Genomic DNA, 6,572 nt, shown 5'->3' on the forward strand with positions numbered 1-6,572 from the left:
CAAATTTTAGCACAAAAAAATTTAATTTTTATCACCAAACACAATAGATACAGTAAAATTCTTGAGATAATAATTTTCTTTAGCAATACATACTCTACAACACACTGTTCATTTTCTTTAAACTTTATGATGTACAAAAGAAATTTGAATAATAAAATTTTTGGTGTATCGTTACGATGTGGCGATTTTCCTATAGATAGTATGCAGATGACGTAACTCATGCCTTTGTTTTTGGGTTTTTTTGCCATCCGAGTTTGTGAGTTGTTCTCACTAAACTGTATTAACCAACTAAAAAAGTTCATGGTTACACAGATTTTGTGTGTTGGTCCGTTATACTTCCGGTGGCAATTTTATGAACCCTTGGCCAAGCGCATTCTATCTATAGTTGGTATAGATAGTATGCGCTTGGCTAAGAAGTTCACAACATTGCCATCCGGAAGTTTAACGGACCAACACACAAAACTATGTATAACCATGAATAGTCCGGTTCATACAATTTAGTGAGAACTACTCAAAACGTGGATGGAAAAAAAAAAAAAAAAACAATAAAAAAGACATAAGTGACGTCATTTTCGTTCTATCTATAGAGAGGGGTAAATCCTTTATTAAATTTCTCACACAAGACAACACCGTGTAAAACTGTCTCTACGACTGACACTCACAATTTCCAATGTGTACGATTTTGTAACCGGCACACACACCGTTATGGCTTTTTGCGTCGGTATTAATATGTAACCCATCATTCCCTGGCGGTATTATGTCGGACTGATATAGATATTGAAAAAATAAATCTATAGAAGGAATGACATTGACGTCACTCGATTATTGTAATTGTTATTAGACAGCCTTTTTAAAATGAATAAATAGTTCTGGAGTAATATCCACTAAACTTGCTCAAAACGCTTTTTAAAAAGGTCATTGCTCAACAGCAACAGGTGTAGAAAGAAACATGCCGCCTGTTAGGCGATATTACATTTTTATTTTTCCGACAGAGACAACGCTGTAGATTGCCATGTACTCATTTGACACATGAGTACTGTGAGATAATGTGAGTAAAGAGTCTTTTCCAAGGACTTTAACTATGCGCCGAGCAAGGCTCCGATCCAAAAGCGAGTTTTCATAACACTAGACCACATAGCCGCGTTAAATTGTATCCCTCCGACTATAAACATCAATTCAGAAAAGTGAGTGGAGCAGCACTTATTTCGGGAACAAAAGAAATGAAGTGAGTAGGAAAGTGCCAGAAGACAATAGGGAATAAAAATATTTCGCGGCGGTGATGGGGTTTGAACCCGCGACCTTATTGTTTCGACAAAATCCGCCTGGCCGGGGAGAGCGGGACTCTACCGATGAGCTATTTCCCCCCATCACCGCTCGAAAAATGTTTAAATTTTCTTTGTCTTCTGGCACTTTCCTACTCACTTCATCTCCTGTTGATAGCTTGCACACAGTTTTGTGTTGATAGGGTTTTAAATTTTACTGGCGGATGTCGTGACTATATTACCTAAACGCACAACATCAATACCAGGGCGAAAGTATTGACAGCGCAACAGTAGAGGACACCAATTAGAATTTCATTAAACTCTACTTAAATTTTTAACGACATCTAAACCATAATTTGCTGAAGAAATAATCAATACACATTCGGACGAATTGGCTTTGGAAAAGCGGGCAGACGTTAACGTATTATCATTATCTTATCGAAAAAAATGGAAGATATTTTTATTATTATCCGTCAAATTAAAATTTCAACAACAAGAAAAGAAACGCGGGTTTTGTCCCGACTATAATGTAATACTTGTAGCCTACAATGGTCAGTCGGCCGTCAGCCCCCTGTTCCCCGGGGTGCGCAGACGGCAGATTTTACAATAACTCTCGTCAGGATGCGGACCCGCTCGCGGTCTGATAGAAAGATGGACTCGAGACGAATTCATCACACACACACAACACACACACACACACACACACACACACACACACACACACACACACACACACACACACATCGCATTCCTCTTCTACTTATAATACTTGGTGCGGAGTTGTGAGGAGGTGATGCCTTTTTGTTCTCGATTCGATTACGATCTGTTTTCAATTCTCTGTGTCACCATTGGAAGTCGAAGGGTGAGGGGAAGGAACAGTATCGATTTTGGCAATATCGATATGGCTGGCTGTGCAACGCGTTGTGATCCAACATCTCTCTCTCTCTCTCTCTCTCTCTCTCTCTCTATCTATCTATCTATCCATCTCTCTCTTTTCTCTCTCTTCTCTCTCTCTCACCCTCTCTTTCTATCTATCTATCTATATATCTATCTATCCATCTCTCTCTTCTCTCTCTCTCTCTTCTCTCTCTCTATCTATCTATCTATCTATCTATCCATCTCTCTTTCCCTCCTCTCTCTCTCTCTCTCTCTCTCTCTCTCCTCTCTTCTCTCTCTCTTCTCTCGTGTGTAATATATATATATCGGATGCTAGAAAATAAAACCGGAAAAGTGTAGAAGCCTATGGGCCCCCAGACTGTAACTGATGCAAATCTGAAATGTCACCATTTATAAAAATATCCATTTATTGAAATTCAAGCAGATACTCAATTTTTAAGAAAAAATGTTGAAAATGTTGAAATCCATATATCTAATTGTTTTTAACCAACACATCGCATTTTTTTTTTTTTTCTTATCGAATTTGGGAGGTACCAATTTTTTACTTGAGTATGGGGAGGAATGTGAGTAAATAGCCTTTTCCAAGGACTCAACTATGCTCCGCACAAAGCGGACTCGAACCCAGACCTTCCGAAGTGAATGATACCCATTTGACCACATAGCCTCACGATTTGTTATAAATATTAGGTAGATTAGAAAAACTCGAGGACTGCAGTCATTTTAAAACTTTATTGTTTATTTCTTATACATTATTCCTGAGAATTAAAAAAAGTTTTATATAGAGCAATATCAACCAAACGTGCTCAAAGAACTTTACAAGGGGTCCTTAGCCAACAGCAACGCGTAACATGAAGGACAAGACATTACGCCTGTAAGGCGATATTTCATTTATTTTTTTTTTTTGACAGAGACCACGCTGTTAACGGGCCAGGTACTCATTTTACACCTGAATACGATGGAGAATATGAGTTTTGTTGTTGTTGTTTATTCAATCTTAGGCTTTCGCCAATAAATCACACAATTTGATGACAACATACATGAAAGTGGAAAGAAAATGGGAAATGGAGCCCCAAAAAAAAAACTGATATCATGATAATCACAAAAAAAAAAAAAAAAAAATACAACAACCGTTAATAAACCCCAATATGTACAATAATAATATTAATAATAATAATTTAAAAAAATAATAATAATAATTTAAAAATAATAATAATAATAAAAATAAAAATAATATTGATAATAATAATAATAATAATAATAATAATAATAATAATAATAATAATAAAAATAATAATAATAATAATAATAATATTAATAATAATAATAAAAAAAAAAAATAATAATAATAATAAAATAATAAAATAATAATAATGATGAGGATAATAAAAATAATAATAATAATAATAATAATAATAATAATAATAATAATAATAATAATAATAATAATATAATAATAATAATAAATAATAATAATAATAATAAGGAAAAACTAGTGTTTAAAAATTTGACCCAACATTCATCCTTTTGATCGATTTAAATGACCCTCGTTCTTGGCAACAACTCTCAAACCTGGGACTAAAATAAAGACTTCATAAGTGAAAACTTCGCTGATAAATGAGACGTCTGTACATGTTTCACAATCCATGGGAAAATCTGTTTGGGTCCACGCCTGTTAAAAAGCTTTAGACAATGAAAGCTCTTTGAAATAAATCTTGTCTTGACGACTCAGTAGTCTCTGGGCGTTTTAAAAAAGGATGACGTCACCAATTGTATGAAGAAGAGCGTAGCCTTCCTAAACTTATAGATAAATGCGCTTGCCCAAAGGAGTTCACAACATTGCCATCCGGAAGTATAACGGGCCAACACACAAAACTCTGTGTAACCATGAACTTTATAGTCCGGGTAATACAGTTTAGTAGAACAACTCACAAACGCGGATGGCAAAAACAAAAACAAAGGCCTGAATGACGTCATCTTCGTTCTATCTATAGTCTTAACCGTGGCCTTCGTAAAGTTATTGCCTGATACCGTAGCCTCGTTATGTTATAGCCTGATACTGAAATCCAAAAGGACTGGCATTTGAAAGTCATTAAATTTTGGGTTTTTTCCCCCGCCTAATGAGTTGTCGTTAGTAGTGCTCATGGGAAAAAAGTTATTTCATTGTTGAACTATTGAATACAACTCACGATTTGTTTTCTTTTGTGGCAAAAGACTGGCATTTTTGACGTCTTTTTTGGTCAGTATCAGGCCATAACTTTTACGAAGCCACGCTGATACTGACCAAAAAATGACGTTTAAAATGCCAGTCTTTTTGGGTAGGGGAAAGGTTTGTGAGCCCAAAACAATAAATAATAATAAATAATAATAATAATAATAATAATAATAATAATAATAATAATAATAATAAAAAAAATAATAACAATAATAATAAAATAATAATAAAATAATAATAATAATAATAATAATAATAATAATAATAATAATAATAATAATAATAATAATAAATTTAAAGATAATAATAAATAAATCTTTAAATTTTCCTCAAAAAATAGCAAATTTGTCATTTGGTTACACATTTAAAACAATACAATATAGACATGGACACACTCACACAGATGCACACTAGTCACATCGTAACATTGTCAACGTTCCGTGTTTGGTTTTTTTTGTTCTTTTCGAAGCTGTTATATTCAATTTTGTTCATGACTTTCCACAGTTCACATTTTCTAAGCAGCTTTTGCATCACTATGCCATGCATTATCTATGCATTTTCTTGAATGTTTTTTTTTTTTTGATTATACAAAGATCTTTTTAACCCTCTCCTTACCAACTATAGGAAAATCGTCACATTCGTTACGAAACAAGCAACATTTTTCTTATTAAAATTTCTTAAGTACATTATAAAATTTAAAGAAACAGAACAGTGTGTTGTAGAGCATGTTTTACTAAAGAATTTATGTATCACAAGAACTTTACTGTTGTTGTGTTTGAGTGATTAAAAATCTATTTTTGTGTTAGTTGGGTGTGAATTTTGGGGGAAATCCTGAAATGGCTGGTAAGGAGAGGGTTAATCAAAACCAACAACAAAGTAACGAAATGTCCAAAGATGTCCATAATATAAGATAAAAAATGTAGCACAAAATCAACAAAATGTCCTAAGATGTCCATAAAATAAGATATAAATATAGCACAAAACTCTCATAACTTGATCCCTCGTAGTTCAGCAGCCTTATTCAAAATATTTCCGGACAACAAAAGTAACAAAATGTCCTAAGATGTCTAAAAAATGAGTCTAAATGTAGCACAAAACCCTTCAAAATTTTTGATTCCTCGTAGTTTCAGCACCCTTTATTCAAAATGATTTCCGATACATTGATTCCAAATTTGGGTGGCGAAAACAGATGGCCTGCCCGATCGATGGCCAATGGTTTGCATTGTGGGGGCAAGTGGAAATTTCACTTCTATGAAATAAAAATCAAAAAGCTCCTTGAAGTAAAATGACTCAATGGATGACTCAGCACTTTCTGGGCGCGTGAAAAATGACGTCACCATATTCTCTAACGGTGTCGAATCGTTCTCTATTTTAGAACGATTTTTTGGGCACGAGTAGAAAGTCTGAACGCTCACCCCATGCAGTTCGCTTCGCTTGTCTCCCTTTCCGGAACGTCAACCGAACCAATCAGCGCACGAGTAAACTCATCTCGAAGATGGTTGTCGTCATTACAAAACCACAGAGACGTGTTCATGGGGGATTGGTACAATTTAAGATGGCGGGGAGAGCACCTTCTAGAATTGTGCTCTTGCATTTTTGTATCTTGGACGCGAATAGCAGATTTCTTGGAATTTCTGATGACTTCACCTCCTGTTATCTGGTAAATGAGGGGATATTCCATTTACTATCATCACATCATTATCATCATCATCATTTTCATAATCATCATCATCATTATCGTCGTCTTCGTCCCTCATCAACATCATCATCATCATTATCGTCGTCTTGGTCGTCATCAACATCATCATCATCATCATCATCATCATCATCAAACACATCATCAAACATCATCATCATCATCAACAACAACGTCGTCATCATCCTAAAACCTCTTCCTCGTCTCACCTCCTTCGATCACATCATCATCATCACATCATCATCATCTCATCATCATCATCATCATCATCACATCATCATCAAATCACCTCATCATCATCATTATCATCATCAAAAAAAACAAATCATCACATAATTATCTCATCACATCATCAACACATCAAACAACATCTCATCACATCATCATATCAAAATCATCATCACCATCCCGCACCCCTCCTCACATCATCTTTTCACATACATCACACATCACTACAACTCACTCCCATTAAATTTTCTTCATTTTTCAATTTATCAAAACCCAA

The sequence above is a fragment of the Berghia stephanieae genome, chromosome 8 (assembly GCF_034508935.2).
Source record: "Berghia stephanieae isolate SIO BIC M18660-M18661 chromosome 8, UCSD_Bste_1.3, whole genome shotgun sequence".
In the NCBI taxonomy this organism is placed as follows: Eukaryota; Metazoa; Mollusca; class Gastropoda; order Nudibranchia; family Aeolidiidae; genus Berghia; species Berghia stephanieae.